Source organism: Chroicocephalus ridibundus, chromosome 2, assembly GCF_963924245.1.
Source record: "Chroicocephalus ridibundus chromosome 2, bChrRid1.1, whole genome shotgun sequence".
Lineage (NCBI taxonomy): Eukaryota > Metazoa > Chordata > Aves > Charadriiformes > Laridae > Chroicocephalus > Chroicocephalus ridibundus.
In genome coordinates this window covers 97,141,371-97,156,323 of record NC_086285.1, presented here as the reverse complement: position 1 = coordinate 97,156,323, position 14,953 = coordinate 97,141,371, and the positions used below count along the sequence as shown (strand labels likewise).

General features: G+C 39.8%; 1 long non-coding RNA gene across 1 annotated transcript in view; it reads right to left on the bottom strand.

The window, feature by feature from the left end:
• The window catches only part of LOC134511766 (uncharacterized), a 107,402-nt gene that overhangs the window by 91,973 nt on the left and 476 nt on the right, over positions 1-14,953 (bottom strand). The window contains exons 2-3 of the long non-coding RNA XR_010069970.1: positions 13,746-13,934; positions 12,449-12,765 (exon numbers count right to left, since the gene is read on the bottom strand). This is a non-coding gene — a long non-coding RNA (uncharacterized LOC134511766). The remainder of the gene's footprint in view (positions 1-12,448; positions 12,766-13,745; positions 13,935-14,953) is intronic.

Sequence of the window (14,953 nt, the reverse complement as noted above, 5' to 3'; positions counted from 1 at the left end):
AATTTATTTTACGTATTTCAGTTGCAAGCTCTTTGGGGCAGAGCCTGCTGCTGAATAGCTTTTCCAGTGTTAATGCAACATAGACATGATATATCTTGAGACCTGACAAAAATCCAAGTAATAAGTAGTTACCAAGGAACTTTCTCCATGCAACAATTTAGTTCTGTGAAAGACCATTTTCCTGAGCACTCAGTACAGTACTTGTACATTTGCAAATCACCAGGGTGCCAAAAGAAAATCTAATAATACTTAAAAAGACAGAAATAAAACCTGAGTCAAGTGGCAAAAAGGCTATTACAGAAATAATAGGCACCTGGACAAATCCCCGCATCCTTCAGTTTCCAAGCAGTTTCATCTTCCAAAATATTCTGCACTTCTTTGATACTGCACATGTATCTCTTAAACAGCTTTTACAGTTCAGCTAAAAAAGCCACCACTGTGAGAAAATGCTGCACCCAGTGAAAGTACTTTAAGGAATGTAGACCCTGATCTGCAACCCTTTTCTCACACAAATAATCTTCATAGCTTTGATTATGACATAAGTAGGATTACTTATGTAAGAGAGAAGCAAGGCGGGCATAGGAACTTAAGAATTGCACTAGCATAGTAAAGCATTGTAAAACAACAATAAAAATGGCATTTAAGCTGTCTAAACTATGTCTGTTCTGTAGTACAGAAAAGAGACAGTAAACTGAACTAGTAGCTTTTACAAAGCAGCAGCCAGTAACTAGCAGAACCTTTCAAGAAGAGATCCCAGGTCTAAACTGAATGAACAAACATGTCGAAAAGAAGGTACTGGAAATAAGCAGAGTCCACACAGATTTCCAAAGGTGCTGTCCACAAACTAAAAACATCCGAGAGGCCAGGAAGTACAAAGATAAATTTTGAACTGTAAGAACCGAACTGAGTTATATCTTGCAAAGAATATGAAAACAAATAGTAAAAGACTTTTTGGTAGTATAAATAAAGACAGACAAGGAAAAATGCTGTGCCACTGCGGAAGAAGGATGGAGTAGAGATTAAAGACAACACAAGGAAAGGCTCTGAATAAGTATTTTGCCACAGTTTTCAATAAGAAGTTTTAAGTTGAATTTAGAGAGAAAGATAGGGTGAATAATGAGAATGTCAGTATGCAAATAGAACTACCATAGCTAACACAAAAGCTCAACTAAAAAAGTGAAATGCATCAAGCTTGAAGTCTGATTAATCACTGTTTCTGACTTCTAAACATTTCTGACGTGTAATGCTGGTTCAGTGACAAATATTTTTAACACCACCAGCAAGTTGGGAGTGAAACTGAAAAATAGTAAATATGATTTCTTTACTTAAAAAAAAAATGTGAAGAAAAAGAAGAGGAAAAGCCAGTTTCCTCTAAAAGCTATTTAATTTGACCTCATTAGCAGCAAAGGCCTTAAAATACATTTTGAAGGAGACAATATATAAAGACACGGAGATAAATGAAAAATGGGATAAAATGCTAAAATGCAACAGCAATTTACCAAAAGGACACCATACAAACTATCAATATAGTTTTCTTAGATGAGGTAACTGATTTTCTGAACAGATGAAGTGTAACAGATGTCATCTTTCAGGACTTTAGGAACGCATTTGACACCATGTTATACATGATTAAGGAATCTGAGGACTAAGTAAAGACATTTTTTGGTGTTTAAAAACAGCTAAAGCAGAACTAGTAAGAGGCATTCAGGATCCAGTATGGGGCTTCTGCTGTCCTTTCATAGCTCTTGATTATTGTGACCCAGGTAGAAGAGTACCTGGGCACTCTTGTACTGTCAGTACAGAAGAGTACTGAAAATATACAAACAGAGCAGCTTTTAGATGGGAGCCACAGAAATGGGGTAAACAGCAAGGTCACATGCAGAAAATTCAAATGTATTCTGGGAGATGACCAGGTAGAGACAAATGAGGGCTGTAGTTGCCAATAAGCAGATGACTAGTAACATGATGAAAAAGGCAAGTGAAACTACAGGACATGAGGACAAAGATTTTCAGTAGAATCTGGGAGACATCTGTGATCATGTGCACAGTGCGGACTGTAGCTCACCTGAAATCCTATACACATTCAAGAAAGATGAAATCAAATGGGGAGAAGTGCAGACAATAGCTTCTAAAATGACTGAAGGAACAGAGATCCTCCATCCAAAGATACTAACAGAACTAAGCTGTTCAGCCTAGCAATAAAAGACCTAAGTAAGGATGTAACTGCTGCCTAGAAATGCCTTGAGGAAGACATCTCCAGGTGGGAGAAGTGTCATTTAAGTTAAACACCAACAATAGCATAGGGGAGGGGAAGGCGGGAAAAAGACAGTATTCATGCTACATATTCATTTTGCTTGTAAAGAAGGGACTTAGCAATAAGCCTATGAGTTTTTCAGTCTCCCAGATAGAAGAGTTACAGCAAAATTACAGCCTTCAAGTTGGAGCTTGAGATACAGTTGGAACTATCACATGCTATAACACCCTTCACAATTTCCTGGACCCATTGCTTGCATCCACTGGTGACAGAATGTCCTTTCGCTCTTTCATGAACAGTGTGGTAGTGATATTTTTAATGCTTTGATGTTACTGGTGTCATTTTGGGGGACATATCCAACAACATTTACCATTTCATTTTTCACATACAGTCTTCATTACAAAATCCATGTAAAACTAATTACACAGATAAAGGCTTTTGCGATAACGCAGGCTACTTGTAAATGAAAACAAATAAATAGAAGAATGTAGGGCCCAAGATTATTTGAATGGCTAGGGCTCATACAAATATAATCAACAGGAGCTTTAATTAGGAATAATTAAGTCTTTTGTGAAATAATCCAGGGCAAACTGTGCATTTGTTTTAAAATGTTTATTAGCTACTCAGATGGAGTTTGTCAGATGGGTTTTCAGTGCTTTAAAGCTGAAAAATTTAACAGAAATAGTATGTTGCTGTATTTTCAGGATTTGTGGAGAGATGCATCTCTCCTGAAGAGAGTGAAAATTTGGCACTTCGTATGAGCAGAGACGATCGGGCCCAAACATTCCTGTTTGCTGACGATGATGTTACTGCATTATTCACTTTGTCTTGACACAGTCGATCAACAGAGTGCACTGGAAATAACAAAGCCTTTTCTTTATTTGCTGCTAACATTTTTAGCACATTTAAGGAGAAATCTGAAGAACCACAGTAATTTCTGCACCTCAGGAAATGTGTTGAGCATAGAGAAGAGGACAGAGAGGACATCAGTACTTGCAAAATAGAAAACAAAACCCAGGAAAATGTCTCCAAAAAGGGAATGTGAAAAAATAACTCTTAAAATACATTTTAAGTAAGTATTTGAAAGAACCTTTCCAGGGCATAGTGCCTATTTATACTCATTAAGTTTACACCTATTTGAACACAAATCAGTGGATTTATACTAGGGATGAATCTAATCCGTGTTGTGTATTCAAAATAATAGGTTGAAGGGATTAGCCAGGACAACAGAATTTTTATCAAATAGAATTCCTTTGTATCTATCCTCACATTATCAGAAACACAGCTATCTCCTAATTAGCACATCTCCAACTTTAACCTTTTGTCTTGACTGCAATCTCTTAGATTAGTGGCGACGTTCAGCCTCCTCAAAACTTCTTCTTTCATAAATGGACTATTTCCATGGCAACAGCTGCCACTTTCATTCTACAAGCATCAAGAAAATGTGATTTCCTTTATATCAGTGGGCCAGGATGGGTGTGCAACTTTGGCCTTTGTCAATGCTCTTTTCAGACAAAACTGTTTATTCCACAAGAAGAGGAAACAGGTGCAAGCACAATTCGGGAGGCAGTTGCTAGCGGATCCATGAAGCAGGATTGGCAACGGTCCGAAAGGGAGCTGTCGGACGACCCACCTGCAATGCCAGTACGTTCTGCAGCTGCAAGAGGGAAGGACGAGCACATTCAACACCAGACATCAAACTGAAATCAATATTTTGGGGGGAGGTTGTTTGGGTTTTAAGGTTTTTTTTTCTTTTTTGCTTGTTCCTTTGATGGCTCCACAAACAGTAGCAAGACATCAGCCTAATGCCCCCGCAAGAATAGTTGAGAAACACTTAATGTAAATCAAGGGTTCTCATTCGAAGAGCATTGAACTTAAGCCAGAAAGAACATCAGTTCATTGCTGAGAAGCTGACACAGCTTTAATGATCAGCATCTTCAACACTCAACACTTCAACACTAGTCTATAACCAAAGTCCTAATCTCAGCTGAAATCAATTCCCAAAGTAGCATCAACTTCGGTGGGACCAGCAAAAATTCAAAACAAAGGTACTTTGTCTCCTGCCAGTCATGTGATTTTTTTCTGGAAGTTTATCAAATTGGAGGCTTTTTCCAGAAAACCCATCTGTTCCATATGAACTCACCCTGACACCTTTACCTTCTTTGAAACGAAAGGTTTCCAAGTCAATCTTTTAAGATGAGAATGGATAAAGTGAGATTCACATCTACTTCTCCAGCAATCCACTGAAATAATTGAGTTTTCCCTTAGTCACAAATGTAAGAATGTGTCAGAAAATAGAGCTGCAATTTTCCAAAGTTAGTATTACAAGTTCTGTTTCTTAAATTGGTCTTTAAAATATATTTTTAATTTTTTAATGAAATTTTTAGCACTCATGTAAAGGACTGGCAGACAGCAAAGAAACTGAAAAATCAAACACAACTCCAGCAGCCTGTTTGTATTTTCTCCTTAATTCCTCATTAAGCCTTTCAGCACTAGACCAGGTGATTGCTTTCCTTTACTTACATACTTTTAATTCCAGGTGTACCAATACCTGTTGTTAATTAGACGCTTGGAGAACTTGAACTCAGTTTGGATTTGGACCTACTGTTTTAAACCAAAATTACCAAGTATTTGAAGACAGAAAAATCACGGATCTGCTTTACTGAAAGTGAAGTCAATGGTTGCAGTTGTGCAAACTACATAAACTCTTTCTTTGCCCATTCCAACATTAAGACATTAAGATTGTTTAGAAATGGACTCATTTCTGACCCTCATATCTGAGCATTTATCATGCTTCTACATCTGCAGATTATATTACCACCAAACCCAACACAATTGGTAAAACCCATAGCTTCTCCCACTGTAGCCAAAAAGGAAAACGCCACTAGTTAGAAATGAATAACAGGCTGTAAACATACTGCAAGCCCTAAGCTAGTATATTTACATGAGTATCACAGAGCCTGGATACCATTCAGATTCAAAGCCTAATTCTGTCACTGGATCATAATCATAAAAGGCCAAATTAAAAGTCTCAGTTCTGGGCTCACATTGGGAAAGCCTGGGTTTGAGTTTGAGCTCAGAGTCCTAAGCTCATGTTTATTTTCACTTCAGCTCACAAAAAATTGGTGAATAATCCCGAACTGCTTGTCCAGGAAAGATTCCAAAGGCTTGCCAAGTTCCAGACAATAGTCCATGGAAAAAAACAAGTGCGCAGATCTGCTGGCAGGAGATGCCTCTATCCACACTGAACTCACACATGTTCCTAGGGTTGTTCTCAAAAATGGAACACCCTGGGAAGGGAAGTATGAGGGAGTTAATTGAACCATACCTGTGAATGCCATGAATACCCCTCAGATTTAATGCAAAGGAACACCAAAGAAATTACTGCAGATTAATGAAAAAGAGGGAACAGTTGGCAGGAAGGGTTGCCTGCATGACTGGCAATATCACAGCAACAAAAGCATTTTACAGGAAAACTAATAGGTTCTGCACCATAGGGCAGTGTTTGCCATCTCAACAGTAGTAGTCTGATGCCACAGCCCAGTTTTCAATCATACGACAGGCACCAGGATTCTTAAGGTATTACTTTGATATCCCACAATACTAGCTGCACCCTATTCCGTGCCTTCCTGGACAGTCTGGTCTGACTTCCACCTGGGAGAGGGGTGTGACTCTACCTGCACTGGCTCCTGGATTCAGGAGAGGCAGAAGAAGCAAGCAGCACTCATCTTCCACTTTCCTCAAGGGCTGTTCTTTCTCCCCAGTAAAACACCAGAGCAGAGCAGAGTTGATGTACCTGCACATTTTATAAGGATTTTGTAAGGATCTTAGAGAGTTCAAGGACTGGATGGTGCCAAGGTGAAAGTCCCATACTGCAGAAGGATAGAGAAGAGGGGATTCCAATTTAAATTGCCTTCCAAATTAAATCCTTAAAGGGTAAGTCTCGGCTTCTCTCCCATGACCCCTGCAACAACGTCAGCTCAGATCTTACAGGAAGCAGGCTAGGGAGGAGACCACTGTCCTGACCCACAAGTCCCACAAATCTCACTAGCCATTTGCTCAGAAATGTTAACAGGATTGCCATATTCAGTGTCTTTACTATACTTTTTTGTTTTATTTACCAGTAGTACGGGAGATTCACACTGCCTGTAAGTGTCTCCAACTTCTGGCAAGCAGTGGGCATCACAGGCCCTTCCTACCTCATGCCAGGGAGACATAAACAGCATCCCTGCATCACTGTCTGAGTTTTGAGCTTTTCTGCATATTTTTACCACATATTAATGAACCTCAGCACACACCAATTGGTGAGCTAATTGCTGTCAGAGCAGATGGGAAGATAGGCCTGAAAATAATATTTGGTACTTTTTTATCATATGAGGGAAATATAAGAGGGAAAGAATGTATTTTCCATTTCCTGAGGGCTGCAACAAAAGTTAAAGCAAGCTTTTATTATCAGTCGAGTTTGAGGAACAATTATCCAGCTACAGTGGATGCATACCCTATGTCTAACTCTATCTAATTCACTCCCCTGTGGTTTAGTTTGCCTCCTGGGCACATCATGTGCTGGGGGTTCATAGACTGCCAGTATGCAAGTTCAAGCTGTTCCAGGCACCAGTGTTCAGACAGCAGTGTTGTGAAGCAACTCAAGATACCAAAACCAGGAGCAAACTCTTAAGGTACTAATGATAAAGAGGTAACATTTGTTTCTATATTCTGTGCGGTTATCTTGGACGGATGCTAGCACAGTAATGCCCTCTGTGGGAAACTATTGCTCAGCGCTAACTTTCCAGTGGCGGCCACCATAAATATTCAAACAGAGGTATAAATAGCACAGCACTATAAAAAGTAACAACAGCAACAGAGGTCTGTGTGAGGATCAGATCTCAAAACATGACACTGCAGAAGAGATGCTGCATAGGAGCTCTTCAGGCAGAAGGCTTCATATTTGGAGAAGAAGGAAGAACAGCTTGCCAACTGGCATTCCAGCAGTTAGTTGCTGGCCAGGATTTTCAAAGTTGCACTTTATACCCCTCGTTTCACAAAGGTCACGCTAGCAAACTGGTGGGGCTTAATAGACCAGACGCACTTGGCTCTTTTTCCAAGGCCCTTTCCCTGATTTTAATATTGATGACAATGGAACAAACATCTCAGTAGCTACACAGAAAGGCTAATGCACAAATGTGCTATACTCAACATATGGAAGAAGTTTGAAGCCTTTCAAACCACTTATGTTTTCATGAGAAAGCTGTGGATATCAACAGCAGAATGAAAATCCTAACATGGGAGGAAGAAGCCTCTATCCTACCATGCTAATTTGTATTGTTAGAGAGGAAAGTAAACAGCAACGTTAGCTATGCTGAGGATTTTCAAAAGTTGTATTTACTTTGGGTTTCCTTTCAAAATTAATGTTTTAATGAATATGCAGCATGGGTCTGTGGCACTGGTAGTGTGTCCATCGCCATGGTACCTGAGCACTCAAGCAAATGATTAACCAGCAGAACAAATGAAACAGAAGCAGAGAGCCAACAGGCACTGTGACAAGCTCTTCACAGACCTGCCAGTACATCTCTATCTGGACCTTTACTCCTTCAGGCTTTCCACTGTCCTGTCTTTCACCCATGCTCTCAGGATAACCAGATTTTTTTTTCCAAAAAGCGCTAAGGGAGATTTCAGACTGTCTTAGAAGAAAGGGTGAGATTAGTGAAAAAGTCCAAAACATGTATTTTCATCAGGAAAACTTTGCTTAAGGACACAGTAAGGAGAAAAATAATTTTCATTTGCACCAACTATGTCCAATTATGAATTGACAAAATTTGTTATGCCTGCCATGACATCAGCCAGGCCACTTTAAAACTACTTTTCTAAAGAGGGAAAACAAGCCTTTTCCTCACTAAGGACCAAAATGATCTTTCAGGAGACTGATGCAGACCATACATGAGTACTACTGTTGGCATTATCTAATAATAATGAAAAGAGTATAAAGAAAACCATGGCTACGTGACTTCTGGAAAAAGTCTGGAGATTGCATCAGCCCCTCCTCACACTTCAAGTAAGTAGCAAGTTAACAACAACTCTGATGTTAATGTTTGTTTAACATATGTGCATACAACTACTTCGAGCTTTTTCTGACTTGGGATGCTTAAGCAGAGATCTCTGGGGTTTTAGAAAAAAATACACTATCAAACCATCTACCCCTTGCTGTTTTGTTTTCTGTACAAAATCTCACAGGAGCACAGGAAAGCAGAGGGCCTTGCATGCAGGCCAACTTTAGAAAGGCTAGTTCCTTTCAGTATTGGGGAATTATACAGCTATAATACAAACCTCAGTGAAGAAGTTTTACATGCTAGCCAGGATAATACTACTGCAGTCTAATTAAATGATTGTCACGTGGAGTTTTTCGTCTTTACTGTAGCTGCTTCAGACTTACAGAGTAGTTACATCCTCTCCCTTCCAGTTTTTCCTTTAAAAGAGGAGTAGGTTTTGGGAGCAATGCCACGTTACCAGCAATGAAGACTCAAGCACTCTCTTCCCAATGTAGATAAAACACTTCATGCTACCACTGTGCATCAGCAGCAGTTTTGAAGAGATAAGGAGCACTGCACCACCCACCCATATTCGACTGTGAAACTCTGGCTTAAAGTTCACTCTAAGCATCAGTCTGATTCTGTTACCTCTCTTGTGTCTAAATTATATCCATCACTGTCATGTCTAAAGATTCAGATCTTCTACGCACTTTATCAGGCTTTCCAATCAAAGCTAATGGAAGATATGTTTGTTTAGCTGTTGTAAACGGCTTTGAAGATCTCAGTCTCAGCAAGGGTGATGAATTAAGGATGTCATCTGGGCAAAAAGTTTAATTTTTAATGAAATTAGACAAAATTGATTACTGAAAAACTGATATGAATCTTTCAAGCTCATATTATTTCACATACTTTAGCAGCAAATATTCCACCCCTTCTTGCCATCAGACTCACCAAGCATAAAACTGGAAGAATCAGCAATGATGCCAGCTTCTCAGACATGAAACCAACTTTGGATACTATAAACAGGTGTGAGAAGCCACTTTTCAATTGCAGCAGGGAGTACAGCCCTCAAATGTTTTAGCCTTCAACTGACTACGTTTCTGTATAATATCAATTCTGCTAAGCAGCCTAAACATGATAGCCAAAGTGTTTATGACAAAACTCAGAAACACAAAACCCAGAAACCAACAAGTGCAAAGAACTACTCGATGACACAGTTATTTATTGGAAGTACCTTTTTTTTTTAGTCTCTCTGCTCCATTTTCAAATGAATTAAAATAATAACTTAGGGGGGAAAGAAAATTATCTTAAAATAGTCATGTTTTTTTTTCCTGTCCCAGGTAATTTCCAGTCAGGACAAATCAAAAATAACAGCATGACTGCTGAAAATTACAGGGTAAGGTTGTAAACCTCTAGAGGTCATCTAGGCCAACCTCACACTCAAACCAGTGCCACCTTAGAACAGGTCACTCAGAATTAAAAGGAAAAGAAAATAATTTAAAGCAAAAAGAAACAAAAAACTAAGACTTCCCATATCCCCTATTTGCACCACAAGGGAAAAAAAAAGGAAGAAGTGTTTTCCTGAAACATATAGCTCTTCTGTGTTGTTCAGAAGTAAATATGACCAATATGGAAAATATCTACAACTGCTTCCTTTGATTGACCTAGTTCCCTTGCTGTCTTGATGCAGGTAACATTTAGCACAGCGTGTGGCAAACTTCATCTCAGTTGCCACCACTGCTCTGCCACACTGCAGGCCAGAAAAGGCTAGGAATGCCGCCTGTTCAGCTCCAGTGACAGAGAAAATGCTCTGTATCATTCATTAGCAGTCCCCTCCAAGTTAATTAAGGAATGGAGCTGACAACTGCTGTAGAGGGTTCCACCCCATCTTTCAGCTGGGAAAGCAAGGCCTCTAGGGTAGGGGCTGGACTATATAGCAAAGAACAGGGTGGGGGAACCTTACGAGATCTAAGTGAAACCCAGATGACTCATCAGAAAGTAAAATGTTCCTATTTTGGCAAAAGGCTGAAATAGCAGCCCTGGGTTGTGCTGCAGCACAGCAATAAATGACCCTGAGTGCTTGGGACGAACTCCTGTGCACCTTGATACTCCTAACAGTAGGGGCTATTTCACATCTCATTAAGCAAAAAAGTTTACATGACAATTAACACATTAATTAGCAACATCTTTTTCACTGGTGGAACTTCAGTTTGAGATTTCAACACTTTTAGACAACTGTTTTGTGAATGAACGCAAAGGAATAGTTTCTTATGAAGGTGACAAGGACTCATATCCAGAACTGGCACAGGAGTCCATTTGTCTACGTACTGAAGGACACTGCAACCAGACGATGGCCTTTCCCATAACTTCTATGCAAGGAGGGCCTCCTTGTACATCTGCAGTCTGCCATTTAAAGCCTAGCCCTTAGAGTGGGCAAGATGCCAGGCTGGCCACTTCATAAGCTGACCATAAAAAGGCCTAACCTACCACAAAGTCACACAGAAGCAAAGCAAAGCCTGGACTTGAAAAAGCAGTAGCTCTCATTTCTCAGCCCCAGCTGCAGATCTGTGTGACTACCCACTTCAAAAATCCCTTTGATTATGTCTGTGGAGTTATGACCCGTAAGAAAACTCTTCAGCAAACACCAACAAGCAATCATGCTAATTTCACTGAAAATAGGTATCACCTATAAGAGAATGTTTATTGCCCTAGAGCTTTACATTTTAGATAAAGGACTAATAATTTCTACCAGAGACCACTTTAAAGAAGAGTTGGTACACAACTACGGATTTCCTTAAATGGCAGTTATGTTTCTCTCTAAGGTTTTTGTTCAATACCATCTTTAATTTCTATTATCTTTTGAGAGAATGGATTTGTAAGTATACAAGAAGATCTAGAGCACTGGAAATAGAATGAAAGAAAGAAAAAAATTGGAGACTGGAGCTTGTAGCTTTCAAGATCAGGGGGATTCTGATTGTCACTGAGTCCCTTCCCTGTCAGATGGATGTTGCCAACCCATGGAAAATAGTGACATGCTTTATATATGGTATCTTTCGTTTCCCTCAGGTACATACTGCAAGGAAGCTGTCTTCTAAACAATAAATAAACAATCATCATATTAATCTTTTACATATTTTGGCACTCAAAGCACAGATAAATCGCTGTGCTGTAGCCCTACCTATCATATCAGTTACAAAAAAAATCCGGGTTCAGGAGGAACACTAGATAACTTTTTGCTTTTATCAGCTTTTCAAATCTGATGGTTTTTTTTAGAATATGATTTATTCCTTTTATTTATCAGCTTGCCTTTTTTCAGATGGGTACTGTCTGACTGACCTCTAGATACCCTTGCACTTGCTCTATGATATCCCCAGAATGTCAATGCTTCAATTCTTCATCGTTCATTCCCCAAACATTTCTTATTGGTCACTTCTGATACCAGTGGCAGCTGAAGTGGAAGTTTATCCTCTGATAATCTGTACTGCTTTAATGGTTCCCAGCATCCTGAGGATATTTTCCAAGTGCTATGGTGACACCAGCTGAGATCTTGGCAATAGAAAAGTGTTTCATATGCTTATTTCCTAACTTAGTCTCTTGCTTTTTTTCTGCTTTCCCAACGCTCTGTCAGCCCCTTGATTTCTGTGGCTTAACTCCTTTTGTTATTGCTATATTCTTTGTTATTGCTATATTCTTTGTTATCGCTTTTCAGTATCATTCTGATAATAAAGCCTTTGAAGAATCTGAGGGCATTCCCACCATGCATCCAAAATCTCTTAATAAATTTCTCCAAACCTCCAAGTCACATTTGTCCAAAAGCTTAGCAAAAATACCCTCTAAAAGGAAGAACAATAGTCACATTTTCTTTATATATTTCTCCGTAAACTAGAGTCTAGGAACTATAGCACATAAACCTTGTAAAATGATGAGCATGTTTCAAACAGTTCTAATATAAAATATTACACATAAAACAAGTGACCAGTTTTAGCATGTCTCTAAAATAACATATGCTTAGAAACGCTTATCCTTGTAGCATCACTGTCCTTTTTTTTCCCCAAGATAAAATTAGTCTTGCACCAGCATGCCTGAAAAAGCAAAATCCTCATATAATTTCAATCACTCACTCAGTTTGCTCGTTACTTGTATACAGCTGACTGAACACCTATTATCTCACCTGAAAGAGAAGCTGTGAGTTTGTTCACCTCAGTCACCTGCAGGAGCTTTGAAACACCTCCTCTTCTGTTCCTTCCAAAGCGTGCCTTCCCGCATCTCCCAGTCCATCCCCGAGTCCACTGAACATGCAGTCATCAGTAAGTTCTGGCTAAGTTATCCTACGGAACTCTGAAGAAAAAAGGAGACTCGCAGATGCTGCAGAAGGTCTTCTGTACTCTCTTTGAAAATTTTGTTTTCTTGGTGGTCTGTCACAGTCAGGTCTCCAGTAGTAAACTGAACAACCTATCCTCCTGGCTCTTCTTTTCTTCTTTTTCTTTTCTGTAAACACATAATCAGTGCTTCAAATCCTTTAGGTACCACAAACTGTATTTCTCTATTGCCCTCTACTGACTGCTAGCTAACACCGCCTTCCTGGAGAACCGGCAGATACACAGTACGCTTTCCTCCACTGCCCTCCCTCAAATCAATAATGATACACGATGACCAAAAGTCAACACAAATCATTCTATTTTTTCTTTTGTTACAAAACACCAGGCAAGATTTACAGCTTGTTGGCCAGCCGTGGTAGCTACAAAACACTAAACAACAGAAACGGGAAGCAGTTCGTAACATGGGTCTGCTAATGTGGGGGTTTTGGTGAATAAAAGCCAGGAAAAAGTAGAGATGAATGCATTCTGCCTTGAAATGCCGGTGAATTAAACCCACCGATGCCATAAATACTGTACCAGGGAGCTGAGGGTTATCTGGTTTTAAGGGTCCGGTCCTGACAGCACTGGATGCACAGAAATACAGGCTTTTGATGGAAGTTCTGCAGAAAGGGGCTCGTAGAGAGCCATGAATTGGAAGCCACAGTTTCTTGATCATTTTCCCTTTGTCTCTAGAGTTTTATTTGTTTAGCACATTCAGTACCACATCTAACATGACAAACATAGTTTCTGCCTCATGAGACAGGTACTGGGACAAGACATGTGATATACTGTATATGAATGGCACTGGGAGGTGCTGTTTGCACTGCCTTTCGGACAATGATGATCTATAATGCAAAGAGAAACCAGTGAACTAACATAAAAAAGGGAATGGCACGGCCTAGTTCCAGGAGCAAAAGAAAAAAAATTATAAGCGTTTCAGACAGACTGGAAGAGACTGAGGGAAAAAAAACCGCAAGGGATAAGAAGAGTCTAAGGGCAGGGTAGGGGGAAGGGAAAAAATAAAAACGAATCCTTTGTATTGTATTAGTCACTGCTTCATTAGTACAGTACGGTGCTTGTTAACCAAGTCACTCAGGCACTTGTTCTCACCAAAGAACAGGCTGCCCCGAGGTGGTGGTGGGAGTGCTCTGGCCCACCTGCACCACCCCCACCCCAGGGGCAGGGAGGAGACAGGTCCCAGCCCCAGACAACAGCCAGCTCCCCGGCACCATCCCCCTTTGCTGGGCATCCCTCCTCCCGCCATCTCGCCTGGCCATTCCTCCTCTGCAGCCGAGTCCCCTGCAGGACAAACACACTGGTATAGTTAAAAATGACAAAAACCGTCCCACCTCCCCCCGCCCCCCAAAAAAAGTGTTGAAATTATTTTTGCTTGCTCCTGTTCAAAAAACATTTTCTTTTTGTTCCCCCACAGCTATTAATAAATGGGAATATTCATTTGCCAAAAATCTGTTGACTGATGAACGCTGGTTGTGTTTTAAATAGATGTTATGTGACATCCCTGCTCTTCCACTCAGGAAAGGCAGAGTTCACACAAAAACTATCATCAACAAAGCCAGCAACTTGGCAACAAAAAAATGTAATATTGAAAGGTCCATTGAAAAATGTGTTTTTAATTCAAAAATAAAGTCAGCAGAGGCCCTAATTGTAGCTATTATGAACATTTCATTAACAAGCCCAGATTTATTGACTGCACTGTAAAGCTATTTCCTATTAAAGGGAAGCCAGAAATTCAATTCTTCCCATGCTTTTCTACTTCTAAAGCCCTCGGCTACTCCATGTTAGAAAATAAGAAATAATTATATTTATTCAAATTCCTTGATAGCATATTGAAGCCTGCTCAGATGAATACCTCTCCTAAACGAACACCATTACCAACAGATCAAAGAAGAAGAATGTCTAGCAAATGAATGGGGCCAAGGGAATTAATAAAACACACATCAAACGTTGAAAAGCTTGAGGGTTGTTTTTTTTTTTCTTTTCTTTTTAATGGGAGCACATTTGCTGAGTGATAAAGCAAAGTATGTAGTTGCCAAAATTCATAAAAAAAAAAAAAAGCATCTAAATAGAGTGGGAGATGGCTGATGTTCGGCACTTCTGAACATCAAGCGGCTTTGTGGAGCTGCTGGTTGAAATTTTTCACGTGACAACTCTTGACAGAGAAACATTTTATTCCTTTTTTTTTTTTTCCTTTCCCCCTACGGTAAAAGTTTTCTTCCCTACTGGAAAAAAAAATAAACAAAAGCCAAAACCAAACACTTTTGACGCCGCGGAAGGCGCAGCGGCTCCCGCTCCTTGCG